This window comes from Rhinoderma darwinii, chromosome 1 (genome assembly GCF_050947455.1).
Source record: "Rhinoderma darwinii isolate aRhiDar2 chromosome 1, aRhiDar2.hap1, whole genome shotgun sequence".
NCBI lineage: Eukaryota > Metazoa > Chordata > Amphibia > Anura > Rhinodermatidae > Rhinoderma > Rhinoderma darwinii.
In genome coordinates, this window is record NC_134687.1 from 23467725 (window position 1) to 23481151 (window position 13427).

Consider the following 13427-nt stretch of genomic DNA (forward strand, 5'->3'; position numbering starts at 1 on the left):
AGCTGCCATTCTATATACACCTGCTTTCATTACATACAAGTATATAAAGCAGAAATGCACACTGGCTTGCATTATATATATCTACCATTATTACAAAGGTATGTGTTTACAATACAGATATAATTGGTTCCATTCCTTGTAACTGATGTATTACATAGGTACAAGTATACAATGCAGAGATAATGTTTGCTTGCATTCAATGAAACAAGTATACAATGCAGAGATAGCTGCTGGTTTCCATTCTGTATACCTGGCCTTATAGATACAAATATACAATGCAGAGAAGGCAGCTTTATTGCATTCTATATAAGTGCCAATATTACATAGGCGCAAGTATACAATGCAGATTTGATTGGTGGCTGCAAATCTATATACTAGCCTTTATTACATGGATACAAACATACAATGCATAGATGATTATTGGCTGCCATTCTATTTAGCTGCCTGTATTAAATGGACACAATTGATATAATATACAATGCAGAGATGATTGGTAGCTCTCATTCTAGATACTTGCTTTTATTACATGGATACACGTATACAATGCAGGGATAGCTGCTGGCTTGCAATTATTATAAAGACGCACACATAAAATGCTGAGCTGATTGGTAGCTGCCATTCCTTATGCCTGACTTTATTACATGACACAGGCATACAATAGAGAGATGATTGGTGGCTGTCGCTCTATGTACCTGCTTTATCATATGAATACAGGTATACAATGCAGAGCTGATTAATAGCTGCCATTCCTTATACCTGCCTATATTATGTGGACACAAGAATACAATAGAGAGATGATTCATGGCTGTCACTCTGTATACCTGCTTTATTACATAAATACAAGTTTACAATGCAGAGATGGCTTTGTGTTTGCTTTCTATAAAACTGTTGCTTTTACACGACTCCATACATTAATACAAGTATACAATGCAGATGTGGTCGCTGAGTTCCATTTTATATGAGGGCCTTTATTACACCAACACAAGCATGGCATGCAGAGAAAGTCACATATTATATATCTGCCATTATCACAAAGATATGAGTTTATAATGAAAAGATGATTGGTGGCTCACATTCCTTGGAACACATTACACAGATACAAGTATACAATGCAGAGATGGATGCTGGACTGCATTCCTTTTTGTTCTCTATTCTTTATTTGGCTAATGTTGTCCACACTATATAACTACCTTCATAACACAAGTCAGAGATACCTACTGTCTTCTATATAACGGCCTTTATTACAAGTATACAAAGCAGAGATACCTACTGTCTTCTATATAACGGCCTTTATTACAAGTATACAAAGCAGAGATACCTACTGTCTTCTATATAACGGCCTTTATTACAAGTATACAAAGCAGAGATACCTACTGTCTTCTATATAACGGCCTTTATTACAAGTATACAAAGCAGAGATACCTACTGTCTTCTATATAACGGCCTTTATTACAAGTATACAAAGCAGAGATACCTACTGTCTTCTATATAACGGCCTTTATTACAAGTATACAAAGCAGATACCTACTGTCTTCTATATAACGCCCTTTTTAACAAGTATACAAAGCAGAGATACCTACTGTCTTCTATATAACGGCCTTTATTACAAGTTTACAAAGCAGATACCTACTGTCTTCTATATAGCTGCCTTTATTACAAGTATATAATGCCGAGATACCTACTGTCTTCTATATAACTGCCTTTATTACAAGTTTACAAAGCAGATACCTACTGTCTTCTATATAATTGCTTTTATTACAAGTATACAATGCAGAGATACATATTGGCTTCTATATAGCTGCCTTTATTACAAGTATACAAAGCAGAGATACCTACTGTCTTCTATATAACTGCCTTTATTACAAGTTTACAAAGCAGATACCTACTGTCTTCTATATAGCTGCCTTTATTACAAGTATATAATGCAGAGATACATATTGGCTTCTATATAGCTGCCTTTATTACAAGTATACAAAGCAGAGATACCTACTGTCTTCTATATAACGGCCTTTATTACAAGTATACAAAGCAGATACCTACTGTCTTCTATATAACGCCCTTTTTAACAAGTATACAAAGCAGAGATACCTACTGTCTTCTATATAACGGCCTTTATTACAAGTTTACAAAGCAGATACCTACTGTCTTCTATATAGCTGCCTTTATTACAAGTATATAATGCCGAGATACCTACTGTCTTCTATATAACTGTCTTTATTACAAGTTTACAAAGCAGATACCTACTGTCTTCTATATAATTGCTTTTATTACAAGTATACAATGCAGAGATACATATTGGCTTCTATATAGCTGCCTTTATTACAAGTATACAAAGCAGAGATACCTACTGTCTTCTATATAACTGCCTTTATTACAAGTTTACAAAGCAGATACCTACTGTCTTCTATATAGCTGCCTTTATTACAAGTATATAATGCAGAGATACATATTGGCTTCTATATAGCTGCCTTTATTACAAGTATACAAAGCAGAGATACCTACTGTCTTCTATATAACTGCCTTTATTACAAGTTTACAAAGCAGATACCTACTGTCTTCTATATAGCTGCCTTTATTACAAGTATACAATGCAGAGATACCTACTGTCTTCTATATAATTGCTTTTATTACAAGTATACAATGCAGAGATACATACTGGCTTCTATATAATTGCTTTTATTACAAGTATACAATGCAGAGATACATACTGGCTTCTATATAGCTGCCTTTATTACAAGTATACAATGCAGAGATACATACTGGCTTCTATATAATTACCTTTATTACAAGTATACAAAGCAGAGATACGTACTGCATTTAATTCTATATAACTGCCTTTATTACTCTATTACAAGCATACAACACAGAGATGATTGTTGGCTTGCATCATATATTATTAACTTTATATATAGACAGAGATGGTTGTGACTCCCATTATATATATATTCTTATTACACTGATAAAAGTATACAATAAACAGATAGTTTTTGGCTAATATTCTAGGTATACATCTGATAGAGGTATAAAGTGCAGAGATAGTGGTATTGTTAAGTCCAGGTCTCCTGTTAAGGTGCACTATGACCAAAGACATTTATGGTGGGATCCCCACCTATAAGTAGAACAAGATCCCGTTACCCCTTATATACAATACTAGGCGGCTGGTGTCGGATAAAAATAAGAGAAGAAACTGGGGCAGAGCTGGGCGCCCATGTGTTCATCTGCTCTTCTGGATAGTCCTTAAATGTCTTCAGGTTGGTGCACCCCTTTATGGCTGAGCGTGCATGTTTTATTCAATGGGAGAGAGAAATGAAATGCTGCCAGACTTCTCTGGCAGAAACTTATCTGTTATCTCGCCTACACAGTGTACATCAAAACAACATACAGATGAAGCAGAGCTGAGCTATTATATTGTTATATTATTATTATTATTATTATTATTATTATTATTCTATTAATAATAATATACACAGACAGTACATACATAGACATTCTCATTACATCAATATTATTCTGCCCAAAACACTGTACCCATCCTCATATTACAATACAAAATATATTTACATAGGACTGCTGGTCACCCTATTCAATTACATTAATTCAGAGAGTCAATGCAGCTCCAAATAAAGCTCTGCTGCATCTAGAGAGAGGGAGAGTGTGGCCACTAATATATAGTAATATACAGAAGGATACACATGTAAATATTCATATAAAACCAAGCTGGTTTACAATCTTGACAATATCTAAGTTTACCAGCAATAAACTGAAATGGATTATGCATAATTAGGTCTAATATACACCTATGTAGCAGAGCTGAGTTTGTGATTTGCAATGATAAGATGTGTTATTTGTGTTTTTACATAGGACTGCAGGTAAATCCACTGCGTTTATTTAACTCAGACTGCTATGTGCTGCACAGTGACACAATTCAAGGGCATATTCAGCATATAGATACCATCTGTTACTTACTTGGAATAGCCTGAAAGTAAACAAGGTGAAGCAGTGGCAGAGCTCTCATCATTACCTGCAGCCTTCTTCAGGATCCTATCATCAGGTCATCCATTCATGATGCCAGAAGCAGAAAGACCAACTCCAGACAGGCTGCCAGGGTGACTCTTCCACACATTGAGCTGTGCCAGCTGTAGCTCTTTGACTTCCAGTCCATTGATAAATATGTGCAGAGCTGAATCAGCAGGGAGCTGACACTGACAATCCTTTTGACATGCAGGGTGAATGAGAAGGCAGAGTGTAATAGAGATGGCTGGAGTTAGGTAAGATGCCACCCTGCTGGTTGTGGTAGCAGATGGTGAATATAAAATAGGTAAAAAATCTGCCCACTCTACAGCAGAATGTGTAGTAACATCATGAGAGCAGAACCACAGAATATCATTTTATCCAGGAACACACAGAGGAGCAATACCACACATTGCCACAAGAGGGCGCATCTGCATATTACATAATATTACCAGCAGATAATGTATATCAGAGAGGAAGCAGATAATATATACCAGATAGGAAGCAGATAATGTATATCAGAGAGGAAGCAGATAATATATACCAGATAGGAAGCAGATAATGTATATCAGGGAGGAAGCAGATAATATATACCAGATAGGAAGCAGATAATGTATATCAGGGAGGAAACAGATAATGCATAGCAGATAGGAAGTAGACAATGCATAGCAGATAGGAAACAGAAGAATGTGTACCAGATAGGAAGCAAATAATGTATATCAGATAGGAAACAGATAATGTACATTAGATAAGAAGCAGATAATGTATAACAGAGAGGAAACAAATAATGCACAGCACAAAGGAAACAGACAACGCATAGCAGATAGGAAGCAAATACTGTATATCAGATAGGAAGCTGATAATGTATATCAGAGAGGAAGCAGATAATGCACAGTACAAAGGAAGCAGAAAATGCACAGCAGATAATATATATCAGAGAGGAAGCAAATAATGTATATCAGATAGAAAGTCGATAATATATATATATATATATATATATATATATATATATATATATATATATATATATATATATATCAGATAGGAAGCAGATAATGTATATCAGAGAGGAAACAAATAATGCACAGCAGATAGGAAGCAGATAATGTATATCAGATAGGAAGCAGATAAAGTATATCAGATAGAAGGCACATAATGCATATCAGATAGGAGGCAGATAATGTATATCAGAGAGGAACCAGATAATGTATATTAGATAGGAAGCAGAGAATGTATATCAGATAGAAACCACATAATGCATAACAGATAGGAGGCAGATGATGTATAACATGTATAACATAGAGGAAGCAAAGAATGTATATCAAATAGGAACCACATAATGCATAACAGATAGGCAGATAATGTATAACAGATAGGAAGCACATAATGTATATTAGAGAGGAAGACGATAATATATATTAGACAGGAAGCAGAAAATGTATATCAGATAGGAACCACATAATGCATAACAGATAGGACGCAGATAATGTATATCAGAGAGGAAGCAGATAATTTATATCAGATAGGAAGCAGATAATGTATATCAGAGAGGAAACAAATAATGCACAGCAGATAGGAAGCAGAAAATGAATAACAGATAGGAAGCAGATAATGTATATCAGATAGGAAGCAGATAATGTATATCAGATAGGAAGCAGATAATGTATATCAGAGAGGGAGAGAGGAAGCAGATAGTGTATATCAGATAGGAAGCAAATAATGTATATCAGATAGAAGGCACATAATGCATATCAGATAGGAGGCAGATAATGTATACTGTATATCATACAGGAAATAGATAATGTATATCAGAGAGGAACCAGATAATGCATAACAGATAGGAGGCAGATGATGTATAACATGTATAACATATAGGAAGCAAAGAATGTATATCAAATAGGAACCACATAATGCATAACAGATAGGCAGATAATGTATAACAGATAGGAAGCACATAATGTATATTAGAGAGGAAGACGATAATATATATTAGACAGGAAGCAGAAAATGTATATCAGAAAGGAACCACATAATGCATAACAGATAGGACGCAGATAATGTATATCAGAGAGGAAGCAGATAATTTATATCAGATAGGAAGCAGATAATGTATATCAGAGAGGAAACAAATAATGCACAGCAGATAGGAAGCAGACAATGAATAACAGATAGGACGCAGATAATGTATATCAGATAGGAAGCAAATAATGTATATCAGATAGGAAGCAGATAATGTATATCAGAGAGGAAGCAGATAATGTATATCAGAGAGGGAGAGAGGAAGCAGATAGTGTATATCAGATAGGAAGCAAATAATGTATATCAGATAGGAAGCAGATAATGTATATCAGATAGGATGCAGATGATGTATATCAGAAAGAGAGGAAGCAGATAATGCATAGCAGAGAGGAAGCAGATAATGTATAGCAGATAGGAAGCAGATAATGTATAGCAGATAGGAAGCAGATAATGAATATCAGATAGGAAGCAGATAATGAATATCAGATAGAAAGCAGACAATGAATAACAGATAGGAAGCAGATAATGTATATCAGATAGGAAGCAAATAATGTATATCAGATAGGAAGCAGATAATGTATATCAGAGAGGGAGAGAGGAAGCAGATAGTGTATATCAGATAGGAAGCAAATAATGTATATCAGATAGGAAGCAGATAATGTATATCAGATAGGATGCAGATGATGTATATCAGAAAGAGAGGAAGCAGATAATGCATAGCAGAGAGGAAGCAGATAATGTATAGCAGATAGGAAGCAGATAATGTATAGCAGATAGGAAGCAGATAATGAATATCAGATAGAAAGCAGACAATGAATATCTGATAGGAAGCAGATAATGTATATCACATAGGAAGAAGATAATGTATGTCAGAGAGGAAGCAGATAATGTATATCAGAGAGGGAGAGAAGAAGCAGATAGTGTATATCAGATAGGAAGCAAATAATGTATATCAGATAGGAAGCAGATAATGTATATCAGATAGGATGCAGATGATGTATATCAGAAAGAGAGGAAGCAGATAATGCATAGCAGAGAGGAAGCAGATAATGTATAGCAGATAGGAAGCAGATAATGTATAGCAGATAGGAAGCAGATAATGAATATCAGATAGGAAGCAGATAATGAATATCAGATAGAAAGCAGACAATGAATAACAGATAGGAAGCAGATAATGTATATCAGATAGGAAGCAAATAATGTATATCAGATAGGAAGCAGATAATGTATATCAGAGAGGGAGAGAGGAAGCAGATAGTGTATATCAGATAGGAAGCAAATAATGTATATCAGATAGGAAGCAGATAATGTATATCAGATAGGATGCAGATGATGTATATCAGAAAGAGAGGAAGCAGATAATGCATAGCAGAGAGGAAGCAGATAATGTATAGCAGATAGGAAGCAGATAATGTATAGCAGATAGGAAGCAGATAATGAATATCAGATAGAAAGCAGACAATGAATATCTGATAGGAAGCAGATAATGTATATCACATAGGAAGAAGATAATGTATATCAGAGAGGAAGCAGATAATGTATATCAGAGAGGGAGAGAGGAAGCAGATAGTGTATATCAGATAGGAAGCAAATAATGTATATCAGATAGGAAGCAGATAATGTATATCAGATAGGATGCAGATGATGTATATCAGAAAGAGAGGAAGCAGATAATGCATAGCAGAGAGGAAGCAGATAATGTATAGCAGATAGGAAGCAGATAATGTATAGCAGATAGGAAGCAGATAATGAATATCAGATAGGAAGCAGATAATGAATATCAGATAGAAAGCAGACAATGAATAACAGATAGGAAGCAGATAATGTATATCAGATAGGAAGCAAATAATGTATATCAGATAGGAAGCAGATAATGTATATCAGAGAGGGAGAGAGGAAGCAGATAGTGTATATCAGATAGGAAGCAAATAATGTATATCAGATAGGAAGCAGATAATGTATATCAGATAGGATGCAGATGATGTATATCAGAAAGAGAGGAAGCAGATAATGCATAGCAGAGAGGAAGCAGATAATGTATAGCAGATAGGAAGCAGATAATGTATAGCAGATAGGAAGCAGATAATGAATATCAGATAGAAAGCAGACAATGAATATCTGATAGGAAGCAGATAATGTATATCACATAGGAAGAAGATAATGTATATCAGAAAGGAAGCAGATAATGTATATCAGACAGGAAGTAGATAATTTATATTAGATAGGAAGCAGATAATGTATATCAGATAGGAACCACATAATGTATAAGAGATAGCAAGTAGATAATGTATAACAGATAGGAGGCAGATAATGTATAGCAGATCGGAAGCAGATAATGTATATCAGAGAGGAAGAAGATAATGTATATTAGACAGGAAGCAGATAATATATATCAGATAGGATGCAGATGATGTATATCAGAAAGAGAGGAAGCAAATAATGCATAGCAGAGAGGAAGCAGATAATGAATATCAGATAGAAAGCAGATAATGCATATCCGATTGGAAGCAGATAATGTACATCACATAGGAAGAAGATAATATATATCAGACAGGAAGCAGATAATGTATATTAGATAGGAGCCACATAATGTATATCAGATAGGAAGCAAATGATGTATATCAGAGAGAGTAGAAGCAGATAATGAATATCAGATAGGAAGAAGATAATGCATATCAGACAGGTAGCATATAATGTATACCAGATAGAAGGCACATAATGCATAGCAGATTGGAGGCAGACAATGTATATCAGACAGGAAGAAGATAATGTATATTAGATAGGAGCCACATAATGCATAGCAGATAGGAAGCGGATAATGTATATCAGATAGGAAAAAGATAATGTATAAGAAATAGGAGGCAGATCATGTTTATCAGAAAGGAAGCAGATAATGTATATGAGAAAGGAAGCAGATAATGTATATGAGAAAGGAAGCAGATAATGTATAGGAGGGTGCAGATAATGTATAGGAGGGTGCAGATAATGTATAGGAGGGTGCAGATAATGTATAGGAGGGTGCAGATAATGTATAGGTGGGTGCAGATAATGTATAGGAGGGTGCAGATAATGTATAGGAGGGTGCAGATAGTGTATAGGAGGGTGCAGATAATGTATAGGAGGGTGCAAATAATGTATAGGAGGGTGCAGATAATGTATAGGAGGGTGCAGATAGTGTATAGGAGGGTGCAGATAATGTATAGGAGGGTGCAGATAATGTATAGGAGGGTGCAGATAATGTATAGGAGGGTGCAGATAGTGTATAGGAGGGTGCAGATAATGTATAGGAGGGTGCAGATAGTGTATAGGAGGGTGCAGATAATGTATAGGAGGGTGCAGATAATGTATAGGAGGGTGCAGATAATGTATAGGAGGGTGCAGATAGTGTATAGGAGGGTGCAGATAATGTATAGGAGGGTGCAGATAATGTATAGGAGGGTGCAGATAATGTATAGGAGGGTGCAGATAATGTATAGGAGGGTGCAGATAGTGTATAGGAGGGTGCAGATAGTGTATAGGAGGGTGCAGATAGTGTATAGGAGGGTGCAGATAATGTATAGGAGGGTGCAGATAATGTATAGGAGGGTGCAGATAGTGTATAGGAGGGTGCAGATAATGTATAGGAGGGTGCAGATAATGTATAGGAGGGTGCAGATAATGTATAGGAGGGTGCAGATAATGTATAGGAGGGTGCACATAATGTATAGGAGGATGCAGATAATGTATAGGAGGGTGCAGATAATGTATAGGAGGGTGCAGATAGTGTATAGGAGGGTGCAGATAGTGTATAGGAGGGTGCAGATAATGTATAGGAGGGTGCAGATAATGTATAGGAGGGTGCAGATAATGTATAGGAGGGTGCAGATAATGTATAGGAGGGTGCACATAATGTATAGGAGGATGCAGATAATGTATAGGAGGGTGCAGATAATGTACAGGAGGGTGCAGATAATGTATAGGAGGGTGCAGATAATGTATAGGAGGGTGCAGATAATGTATAGGAGGATGCAGATAATGTATAGGAGGGTGCAGATAGTGTATAGGAGGGTGCAGATAGTGTATAGGAGGGTGCAGATAATGTATAGGAGGGTGCAGATAATGTATAGGAGGGTGCAGATAATGTATAGGAGAGTGCAGATAATGTATAGGAGGGTGCAGATAGTGTATAGGAGGGTGCAGATAATGTATAGGAGGGTGCAGATAATGTATAGGAGGGTGCAGATAATGTATAGGAGGGTGCAGATAATGTATAGGAGGGTGCAGATAATGTATAGGAGGGTGCAGATAGTGTATAGGAGGGTGCAGATAATGTATAGGAGGGTGCAGATAATGTATAGGAGGGTGCAGATAATGTATAGGAGGGTGCAGATAGTGTATAGGAGGGTGCAGATAATGTATAGGAGGGTGCAGATAGTGTATAGGAGGGTGCAGATAATGTATAGGAGGGTGCAGATAATGTATTGTAGGGTGCATATAATGTATAGGAGGGTGCAGATAATGTATAGGAGGGTGCAGATAATGTATAGGAGGGTGCAGATAATGTATAGGAGGGTGCAGATAGTGTATAGGAGGGTGCAGATAATGTATAGGAGGGTGCAGATAATGTATATGAGGGTGCAGATAATGTATAGGAGGGTGCAGATAATGTATAGGAGGGTACAGATAATGTATAGGAGGGTGCAGATAATGTATATGAGGGTGCAGCTAATGTATAGGAGGGTGCAGATAGTGTATAGGAGGGTGCAGATAATGTATAGGAGGGTGCAGATAATGTATAGGAGGGTGCAGATAATGTATAGGAGGGTGCAGATAGTGTATAGGAGGGTGCAGATAATGTATAGGAGGGTACAGATAGTGTATAGGAGGGTGCAGATAATGTATAGGAGGGTGCAGATAATGTATTGTAGGGTGCATATAATGTATAGGAGGGTGCAGATAATGTATAGGAGGGTGCAGATAATGTATAGGAGGGTGCAGATAGTGTATAGGAGGGTGCAGATAATGTATAGGAGGGTGCAGATAGTGTATAGGAGGGTGCAGATAATGTATAGGAGGGTGCAGATAGTGTATAGGAGGGTGCAGATAATGTATAGGAGGGTGCAGATAATGTATAGGAGGGTGCAGATAATGTATAGGAGGGTGCAGATAGTGTATAGGAGGGTGCAGATAATGTATAGGAGGGTGCAGATAATGTATAGGAGGGTGCAGATAATGTATAGGAGGGTGCAGATAGTGTATAGGAGGGTGCAGATAATGTATAGGAGGGTGCAGATAATGTATAGGAGGGTGCAGATAATGTATAGGAGGGTGCAGATAGTGTATAGGAGGGTGCAGATAATGTATAGGAGGGTGCAGATAATGTATAGGAGGGTGCAGATAATGTATTGTAGGGTGCATATAATGTATAGGAGGGTGCAGATAATGTATAGGAGGGTGCAGATAATGTATAGGAGGGTGCAGATAGTGTATAGGAGGGTGCAGATAATGTATAGGAGGGTGCAGATAATGTATAGGAGGGTGCAGATAATGTATAGGAGGGTGCAGATAATGTATAGGAGGGTGCAGATAATGTATAGGAGGGTGCAGATAGTGTATAGGAGGGTGCAGATAATGTATAGGAGGGTGCAGATAATGTATAGGAGGGTGCAGATAATGTATAGGAGGGTGCAGATAATGTATAGGAGGGTGCAGATAATGTATAGGAGGGTGCAGATAATGTATAGGAGGGTGCAGATAATGTATAGGAGGCTGCAGATAATGTATAGGAGGGTGCAGATAATGTATAGGAGGGTGCAGATAGTGTATAGGAGGGTGCAGATAATGTATAGGAGGGTGCAGATAGTGTATAGGAGGGTGCAGATAATGTATAGGAGGGTGCAGATAATGTATTGTAGGGTGCATATAATGTATAGGAGCGTGCAGATAATGTATAGGAGGGTGCAGATAATGTATAGGAGGGTGCAGATAGTGTATAGGAGGGTGCAGATAATGTATAGGAGGGTGCAGATAGTGTATAGGAGGGTGCAGATAATGTATAGGAGGGTGCAGATAGTGTATAGGAGGGTGCAGATAATGTATAGGAGGGTGCAGATAATGTATAGGAGGGTGCAGATAATGTATAGGAGGGTGCAGATAGTGTATAGGAGGGTGCAGATAATGTATAGGAGGGTGCATATAATGTATAGGAGGGTGCAGAGAATGTACAGGAGGGTGCAGATAGTGTATAGGAGGGTGCAGATAATGTATAGGAGGGTGCAGATAATGTATAGGAGGGTGCAGATAATGTATAGGAGGGTGCAGATAATGTATAGGAGGGTGCAGATAATGTATAGGAGGGTGCAGATAATGTATAGGAGGGTGCAGATAATGTATAGGAGGGTGCAGATAGTGTATAGGAGGGTGCAGATAATGTATAGGAGGGTGCAGATAATGTATAGGAGGGTGCAGATAATGTATAGGAGGGTGCAGATAATGTATAGGAGGGTGCAGATAATGTATAGGAGGGTGCAGATAATGTATAGGAGGGTGCAGATAGTGTATAGGAGGGTGCAGATAATGTATAGGAGGGTGCAGATAATGTATAGGAGGGTGCAGATAGTGTATAGGAGGGTGCAGATAGTGTATAGGAGGGTGCAGATAATGTATAGGAGGGTGCAGATAATGTATAGGAGGGTGCAGATAATGTATAGGAGGGTGCAGATAATGTATAGGAGGGTGCAGATAATGTATAGGAGGGTGCAGATAATGTATAGGAGGGTGCACATAATGTATAGGAGGATGCAGATAATGTATAGGAGGGTGCAGATAATGTATAGGAGGGTGCAGATAATGTATAGGAGGGTGCAGATAATGTATAGGAGGGTGCAGATAATGTATAGGAGGGTGCAGATAATGTATAGGAGGGTGCAGATAATGTATAGGAGGGTGCAGATAGTGTATAGGAGGGTGCAGATAATGTATAGGAGGGTGCAGATAGTGTATAGGAGGGTGCAGATAATGTATAGGAGGGTGCAGATAATGTATAGGAGGGTGCAGATAGTGTATAGGAGGGTGCAGATAATGTATAGGAGGGTGCAGATAATGTATAGGAGGGTGCAGATAATGTATAGGAGGGTGCAGATAATGTATAGGAGGGTGCAGATAATGTATAGGAGGGTGCAGATAATGTATAGGAGGGTGCAGATAATGTATAGGAGGGTGCAGATAGTGTATAGGAGGGTGCAGATAATGTATAGGAGGGTGCAGATAGTGTATAGGAGGGTGCAGATAATGTATAGGAGGGTGCAGATAATGTATAGGAGGGTGCAGATAATGTATAGGAGGGTGCAGATAGTGTATAGGAGGGTGCAGATAATGTATAGGAGGGTGCAGATAATGTATAGGAGGGTGCAGATAGT

General features: G+C 37.7%; 1 protein-coding gene across 2 annotated transcripts in view; it reads right to left on the reverse strand.

Moving 5' to 3' along the window:
- The window catches only part of LOC142720063 (histamine H2 receptor-like), a 105934-nt gene extending 101572 nt beyond the window's left edge, over positions 1-4362 (reverse strand). Inside the window, exon 1 of one of the 2 annotated variants that reach the window (XM_075848808.1) lies at positions 4022-4362. The gene's annotated coding sequence lies outside the window, so the exon portion shown is untranslated. Of the gene's footprint in view, positions 1-3966 lie in introns of both variants that reach the window. The other variant, XM_075848807.1, reaches the window with a different exon arrangement.
- Positions 4363-13427: the final 9065 nt, after the last annotated feature.